This window comes from Coregonus clupeaformis, chromosome 13, assembly GCF_020615455.1.
Source record: "Coregonus clupeaformis isolate EN_2021a chromosome 13, ASM2061545v1, whole genome shotgun sequence".
Taxonomy (NCBI): Eukaryota; Metazoa; Chordata; class Actinopteri; order Salmoniformes; family Salmonidae; genus Coregonus; species Coregonus clupeaformis.
The window spans coordinates 41,715,636-41,724,714 of NC_059204.1; positions in this window are offsets into that span (position 1 = coordinate 41,715,636).

Below are 9,079 nucleotides of genomic sequence, written 5' to 3' on the forward strand. Positions count from 1 at the left end.
TGGTAACTGGATGCTTGTTTGTATATTTTCGGCAACTTTGAGAGGAATAGTTATTTCAGCTTTCCATATCAATGTTGTGTTGAAAGGTCCATCGTACATACACTATATATACAAAGGTATGTGGACACCCCTTCAAATTAGTGGATTCAGCTATTTCAGCCACACCTGTTACTGACAGGTGAGTAAAATCGAGCACACCGCCATGCAATCTCCATAGACAAACATTGGCAGTAGAATGGCCTTACTAAAGAGCTCAGTGACTTTCAACGTGGCACCGTCATAGGATGCCACCTTTCCAACAAGTCAGTTCGTCAAATTTCTGGCCTGCTAGAGCTGCCCCGGTCAACTGTAAGTGCTGTTATTGTGAAGTGGAAACGTCAAGGAGCAACAACGGCTCAGCCACGAAGTGATAGGCCACACAAGTTCACAGAACGTAGTGCGTAAAAATCGTCTGTCCTCGGTGGCAACACTCACTATTGACTTCCAAACTGCCTCTGGAAGCACAAAAACTGTTCGTCAGGAGCTTCATAAAATGGGTTTCCATGACCGAGCAGCCGCACACAAGCCTAAGATCACCATGCGCAATGCCAAGCGTCGGCTGGAGTGGTGTAAAGCTCTCCGCCATTGGACTCTCTGGAGTGATGAGTGTGGGCCTGATGCTTAAGTTAAATGTTGTATCTGTGACGGAGAACATAGTGCAGCATATGGAGGATGTGAAGTACAACAGAAAGCCATGGAAGTGCAGAGGTACAAACAATGTATCCTATGCTGAGGCTGTTCGGAAAGTGAATAACAAACCTAGTGTTCAAAATACTCCAGATACAACATATCGGCAGATAGTGGCCGCTCGGAGTATGCCAGTGGAACTTCAGCCCATTGTTAATGTGATATGTTAGCATAAATGCTCAATTACAGAGAAAACCATGGTAGTAGATCATGTAGACTTCTTGGGCTTCATGTGTTGGCCAATCAATATGACTGTTCCACATAAGAGCAAGGCTGCACGAATAAAAAAAGTAGTGAAGGCAGCCAAAGACATTCTTGGGATTTCTGAAGTTACGGTAGAAATTATACATCGGATGCTGAACCAAAATTCAAATGATGATCAGGATAATAAATAGTATTATAGTGTTCCTTGTTGTTCATTATACAACGGGTGGGTCTAATACCTGAATGCTGATTGGTTAAAGCTGCATTCCAGCCGGAATTCAACAAGTTACCACCGGCTAAATCTATGATGTTAAAATGCCTCGACTTCGTCTCGGGCCTAACAACACGCATGCCAATATATCCTCCAAACACCGGCTTCTCGGGCATTATCACTTAAATGGAACGCTAGGAATTTGATAGCCAATGGACAAGCATGTAAGAAGTTTATACATGATTTAGATGTTTTACCGGACGTGGTGTGTATACAAGAAACATGGATTAAACCTCAATTGGATTATATTATACCTGGGTTTATCGCTGTGAGAAGTGATAGAATAGAGTGTGGTGGGTGTGCTACATTTATCAAAGAAGGTGTATCACATAGAGAGATTAATGGTTTCAAAGAACATGAATGTGTGGCAGTGGAGATCTGAAGAGAAGGGGGTAATATCACAATGTTTAATTACTATAATCCTTGTAAACCCATCTCTGTATGTGAATTAGACATAAATTAGTTGCAAAATCCAGATCAGGTGATAAGGAGATATTGTGTGGAGATTTCAATGCGCATTAACAGGTTGTGGGTCAGCAATACCAGAGATGCCAATAGTTTAGTGGTTGAAGATTTTATGGAGTGGAGGGGACTAGTTTGTATAAATGATGGTCGGGGGACACGGGTAAATGTGACTAGAGGTACATCATCATGTTTAGATCTTACATTGGTGTCCTCCTCCATTTCTGGTATATGTGAGTGGGATGTGAAGATAGAATCCACAATAGGCAGTGATCATTTCCCAGTCAGGTTGACGTATGTTTTCAGAAAAGGGAACTGGTTTCAAATTGGTGCTTTGACAAGGCAAACTGGGAACTTCTTTACACTTTGTGTGAAAATGCGAGTCATAAATTGTCAATGGAAAGGTCGGTAGAAGACTATGCTGCATCTGTGAATTCAGTCATATTGGATGCTGCCTTATTGGCTATTCCAATAAGAGGCGGGGGTAGCTGAAAGATAGTTCCTTGGTGGACTGAAGCATGTAATAAGGCCATCAATGATCATGATAATGCTTTTTAAACTTTGAAGAATAATTTGACATTTGATAGCATGATAGTCAGAGAAAGAGAGCGTTGGCTAGAAAATTCATTAAGAACACAAAGAAAGGTGCATGGCTGGACATCTGTTCTTATATAGGAAGGGAAACACAACTGGATGTTGGAAAATGTTCAAGAGGATGATGGGGAAAGGAAAGACAGTATAGATAGATACCTGTGTTAGCTGAGGAAATGTTATGGCTGTTTCAAACAAAGAAAAAAAAGACGCTCTAGGAAGAGCTTTTGCAGCCGTGCATAAAGTTGACAATCTAAGTGATGAATGTAAAAGACGTAAGGAAGAAAAGCTAAGAAAGCATGAAGATGTATACCGTAAGAAGTGTGATTCTGGAGAATCACTGGATGTTGAATTCACCATGTTTGAAATAACGAGGGGTTTGGAGAGGTGTGGTTGCACTGCTCCAGGTGAGGATCGATTATGCTACATTATGTTTAAACATCTGCCTACAGAAGTTTTGGGAAAGATTTTGAGTTTATTTAACAAAATATGAAGGACAGGAGTGCGACCATCTGGATGGAAACGTGCTGTGGTGTTGCCTTTTGTGAAGCCTGGTATAGATCCATCCAGTTCTGCTAGTTATAGACCTATTGCATTTGCACTTACATAAAGTCTCTGTAAATTAATGGTAAAGTTGATTGTAGGAAGATTGATGTATTATCTGGAATATAGGGGTCTATTAAGTCCATACCAGAGTGGATTCAGAAAAGGAAGGACTACCCTTGATGCATTGGTTAAATAGTACTGAGGTGACCAATGAAGGAAGTGATTTCAATAGTATATTTAGATATTGAAAAAGCATATGATACAATGTGGCGGGAAGGTCTACTGATTAAATGGAATGGAATAGGTATTAGTGGGAGAATGTATAACTGGATTATGGATTTCTTGTTTGACCGAACCTTCCAGGTCAGGGTGGGATTGGCGTTATCAAGAGAATATGAGGTGGAAAATTGAACTCCACAGGGTAGTGCTATTAGTCCAATCTTATTCACGTTGATGATTTATGACATCTTTGGGGATATCGGACAGGGTATAGGGGCAGCGTTATATGCAGATAACGGTGCCATTTGGAAAAGGGGAAGGAATATTTCTCATGTAATAGAGAAAATGCAAGGTGCTGTTGTAGCAGTAGAGGATTTATGGTTACAAACAATAATGCTGTTGTTGGGGTTGCAAAGAAACGGTATTGAAATTCAGTTCTGTTGGATTCCGGCACATACAGGTGTTTATGGAAATTATATAGTAGATATAACAGCAAAAAGATAAGTGAAAAATTATATTGTGGATATACAGGTGCAGCTGGGTAGAGGGGAAATTAAAACATTGATTCTGAAAAATGGGTTAGATTGCTGGCAGATAATGGGAACAGAAGGGAGGAGGTTATGTTGTGTAGGATGAGATTAGGTCATACGGGATGAATTCATCTATGAAATTGATGAATGTGTGATGACTGTATGGTAGAGGAAACGGTTGAACGTGTATTATTATTTTGTGAAAGTATGATGTAGAAAGGGAGAGGTTGTTTGACAGGGTCAGAGAGGTTGGACAGGAATGGGGAGTGGGTGGTATTTTGGGTGGGGGTGATGGGAGTAGTGATGTTTGAAGGGTTAGTTAAGAGAATATAGTGGTATAGATAGGTCGTGACCGGCCTCATACTCCAGTACAGTAAGTGGCAGTGTATGCACTTGTCAGTTGGTTGTGATTCACCAATAAAACGTAAAGAAGAAGAACGAGGTCAAATCATGACATTTACATTTTAGTCATTTAGCAGATGCTTTTATCTAGAGCGACTTACAGTTAGTGAGTGCATACATTTTCATACTGGCCCCCCGTGGGAAACGAACCCACAACCCTGGGGTTGCAAGCGCCATGCTCTACCAACTGAGCTACACGGTGCTCTTCAGGTCGGAGCTCTAGAAAGAGGCCGAGTTAGAGGCAACCGTAGCTCCACCTCTCTCTCCCCCCATGACTTCCCCCTGTGTTTTTTTAGATGTATAATCCCTGAGTTGACCCAGAAAATAAACAGTTGAGACTGGATTGCAGAGCCAGCCGTGGAGCGGGATTGGGGAAGATGGCGGAAGCGGATGATGAAGTGGAATCTGAATACAATGGCGGTAGAATCAAGGAGAATTGGAGTATTGTTCAAAAGAATGGAAAACGGAGCAAAGTAGGGTACAGTGATGAGAGTGACCCTTCGTATCTAGTAGGAGTACAGTTTGTTAATAAGGAGCAGCTGACCAGAGTACCAATCTTGAAGAAACCATTTGAGTTATCCAAACTGGTGGAGAGAGTGCTGGGTAAAGTGAAGGATGTTAGGATCACGAGAGACGGGCTTGTTTAGATTTTTTGTGATTCTGCGGAACAGAAGTAATGTGCGTTGTGTCTTAAGCGATTTGATAAGTTTGAAGTGTTGTGTGTTTTCGCTTCGGAACAGGGCACCCCTTAAGGGGGTTATATCTGGAATTTCGTGGGAAGTTGATTTGGAAGAGATTAAAAATATTCCTGGAGTGATTGAAGCACGTCGGATGAATCGAGTGGTGAATGCGGAAAAAGTGAAGAGTTTATCTGTTCTTTTGTTTTTTTAAATGGAGTCTCTCCCTAATGAGGTGCGGTTAGGGTATATTAACTACAGAGTTAGAGCATTTATCCCAAGAACAATGCAGTGGGAACATTGTAAAGCTTTTGGTCATGTAGAAAGTGTTTGCAGAAGGGCGATACAGTGCGTTTCTCCGCATACCTTCTGAAGGGAGGACTGGGAACACGCACCACTGGTCTGGTGCGAGGAGCAGGCACGGGCCGGACCGGACTAGGAACACGCACCACTGGCTTGGTGCGAGGAGATGGAACGGGCCGGGCCGGACTGGCGACACGCACCACTGGCTTGGTGCGAGGAGCAGGAACAGGCCGGGCCGGACTGGGAACATGCACCACTGGCTTGGTGCGAGGAGCAGGAACGGGCCGGGCCGGACTGGCGATACGCACCACTGTCTTAGTGCGAGGAAAAGGAACAGGCCGGGCCGGACTGGCGACACGCACCACTGGCTTGGTGCGAGGAGCAGGAACAGGCCGGGCCGGACTGGAAACACGCACCACAGGTCTGGTGCGAGGAGCAGGAACGGACCGGGCCGGACTGGGAACACGCACCACTGGCTTGGTGCGAGGAACAGGAACGGGCCGGGCCGGACTGGAAACACACACCACTGGCCTGGTGCGAAGAGCAGGAACGGGCCGGACTGAGAACACGCACCACTGGCTTGGTGCGAGGAGCAGGAACGCGCCGGGCCGGACTAGCAACACGCACCACTGGCTTGGTGCAAGAAGCAGGAACAGGCTGGGCCGGACTGGGAACACGCACCACGGGCTTGGTGCGAGGAGCAGGAACGGGCCGGGCCAGACTGGCAACACGCACCACTGGCTTAGTGCGAGGAGCAGGAACAGGCCGGGCCGGACTGGGAACACGCACCACTGCCTTGGTGCGAGGAGCAGGAACAGGCCGGGCCGGACTGGGAACACGCACCACTGGCTTGGTGCGAGGAGCAGGAACGGGCCGGGCCGGACTGGCGACACGCACCACTGGCTTAGTGCGAGGAGCAGGAACAGGCCGGGCCGGACTGACGACACGCACCACTGGCTTGGTGCGAGGAGCAGGAACAGGCCGGGCCGGACTGGAAACACGCACCACAGGTCTGGTGCGAGGAGCAGGAACGGACCGGGCCGGACCGGGAACACGCACCACTGGCTTGGTGCGAGGAACAGGAACGGGCCAGGCCGGACTGGGAACACGCACCACTGGCCTGGTGCGAAGAGCAGGAACGGGCCGGACTGAGAACACGCACCACTGGCTTGGTGCGAGGAGCAGGAACGGGCCGGGCCGGACTAGCGACACGCACCACTGGCTTGGTGCAAGAAGCAGGAACAGGCTGGGCCGGACTGGGAACACGCACCACTGGCTTGGTGCGAGGAGCAGGAACGGGCCGGGCCGGACTGGCGACACGCACCACTGGCTTAGTGCGGGGAGCAGGAACGGGCCGGGCCGGACTGGGAACACTCACCACAGGCTTGGTGCGAGGAGCAGGAACGGGCCGGGCCGGACTGGCGACACGCACCACTGGCTTAGTGCGAGGAGCAGGAACAGGCCGTGCCGGACTGGGAACACGCACCACTGGCTTGGTGCGAGGAGCAGGAACAGGCCGGGCCGGACTGGGAACACGCACCACTTGCTTGGTGCGAGGAGCAGGAACGGGCCGGGCCGGACTGGCGACACGCACCACTGGCTTAGTGCGGGGAGCAGGTACGGGCTGGGCCAGACTGGGAACACGCACCACGGGCTTGGTGCGAGGAACAGGAATGGGCCGGACCGGACTGTGGAGGCGGACTGGAGGTCTGGAGCGGAGAGCTGGCACAACCCGTCCTGGCTGGCTGCCCACTTTCGCACGACACGTGCGGGGCGCTGGCACAGAACGCACTGGGCTGTGCATGCGCACTGGCGATACAGTGCGTTTCTCCGCATACCTGGGTTCCTCTATTAACCCCCGCTCCTTATGCTGCCTAACCAGCTCCTCTCTCCGTGCCTCTACTTCCTCCTTCTCCCTACGAGCCTCCTGCAGTGCCTCCTCTTGAATGGATCTCTCTCGCTCCATTCTAGCTATCAGCCCCTGTAATGTGGTGGCCTCCTCTCTTACCCTGCAGATCCAATCCTTCTCTCTCTCTCGGCACTCCTCCTCCAGTGAGGACTCCTCCGGGAGCCCCCACGAGTTAGGGAACAGAAACTCATCGTCGTCGTCATCCTCCGACTCCTCAGTATAGAACTGTTCCCACTCTTCTTCCCATGGTCGTAGGGACTCAATCTGGAAACCCACCGGGTGCAGTGGTCGGGGCTCTTCTCTCTCGCTCCCCGACCACCCCTTTAGCCCCCCAATTTATTTTTCTTGGGGCTGCTTCTCGGGCTTCCGCCTCGGCCGGCTTCTGTGTTGCCGTTGCTCCTCTCCTGCCTGGGCTTCCTTCTTCGCCCAGGGTCCTTTTCCCGCAAATATCTCCTCCCACGACCACATCTTCCCCACCTGTGTCCAGGGTGTTCGGTCCTCCTGGGCACGCTGCTTGAAGTCCTAAGGCTACACACAAAACAAGCCTACTCACGGAACAAGATCCCACAACTAACGAGTGCCAATAGGCTGCCTAAGTATGATCCCCAATCAGAGACAACGAGCGACAGCTACCTCTGATTGGGAACCACACCGGCCAACATAGATATACACATACTAGATCATTCACATAGATAATACACAACATAGAATATTCACACCCTGACTCAACATATAAGAGTCCCCTGAGTCAGGGCGTGACAGTTGCGAAATAGGAAGCCGATTCTATATTTAACTTTGGATTGGAGATGCTAAATGTGAGTCTGGAAGGAGAGTTTACGGTCTAACCAGACACCTAGGTATTTGTAGTTGTCCACATATTCTAAGTCAGACCCGCCGAGAGTAGTGATTCTAGTTGGGCGGGCGGGTGCAACCAGCATTCGATTGAAGAGCATGCATTTAGTTTTACTAGCGTTTAAGAGCAGTTGGAGGCTACGGAAGGAGTGTTGTATGGCATTGAAGCTCATTTGGAGGTTTGTTAACACAGTGTCCAATGAAGGGACAGATGTATACAAAATGGTGTCGTCTGCGTAGAGGTGGATCTGAGAGTAACCAGCAGCAAGAGCGACATCATTGATATACACAGAGAATAGAGTCGGCCCGAGAATTGAACCCTGTGGCACCCCCAAAGAGACTGCCAGAGGTCCAGACAACAGGCACTCCGATTTGCCACTATTTAGTCTGCCAATAAGAATGTGGTGATTGACAGAGTCGAAAGCCTTGGCCAGGTCGATGAAGACGGCTGCACAGTATTGTATTTTATTGATCACGGTTATAATATTGTTTAGGACCTTGAGCGTGGCTGAGGTGCACCCATGACCAGCTCGGAAACCAGATTGCATAGTGGAGAAGGTATGGTGGGATTCGAAATGGTCGGTGATCTGTTTGTTAACTTGGCTTTCAAATACTTTCGAAAGGCAGGGCAGGATGGATATAGGTCTGTAACAGTTTGAATCTAGAGTGTCACCCCCTTTGAATAGGGGGATGACCGCGGCAGCTTTCCAATCTCTGGGGATCTCAGACGATACGAAAGAGAGGTTGAACAGGCTAGTAATAGGGGTTGCGACAATTTGGCCGGCTAATTTTAGAAAGAAAGGGTCCAGATTGTCTAGCCCAGCTGATTTGTAGGGGTCCAGATTTTGCAGCTCTTTCAGAACATCAGCTATCTGAATTTGGGGGGCAAGTTGCAGCAGAGGGTGCAGAGCTGGTGGCCGGGGTAGGGGTAGCCAGGTGGAAAGCATGGCCAGCCGTAGCAAAATGCTTGTTGAAAATCTCGATTATCGTAGATTTATCGGTGGTGACAGTGTTTCCTAGCCTCAGTGCAGTGGGCAGCTGGGAGGAGGTGCTCTTATTCTCCATGGACTTTACAGTGTCCCAAAACTTTTTTAGGAGTTAGTGCTACAGGATGCACATTTCTGTTTGAAAAAGCTAGCCTTTGCTTTCCTAACTGATTGTGTATATTGGTTCCTGACTTCCCTGAAAAGTTGCATATCGTGGGGGCTGTTCGATGCTAATGCAGTACGCCACAGGATGTTTTTGTGCTGGTCAAGGGCAGTCAAGTCTGGGGTGAAGCAGGGGCTATATCTGTTCTTAGTTCTGAATTTTTTGAATGGGGCATGCTTATTTAAGATGGAGAGGAAAGCACTTTTAAAGAACAACCAGGCATCCTCTACTGACGGAA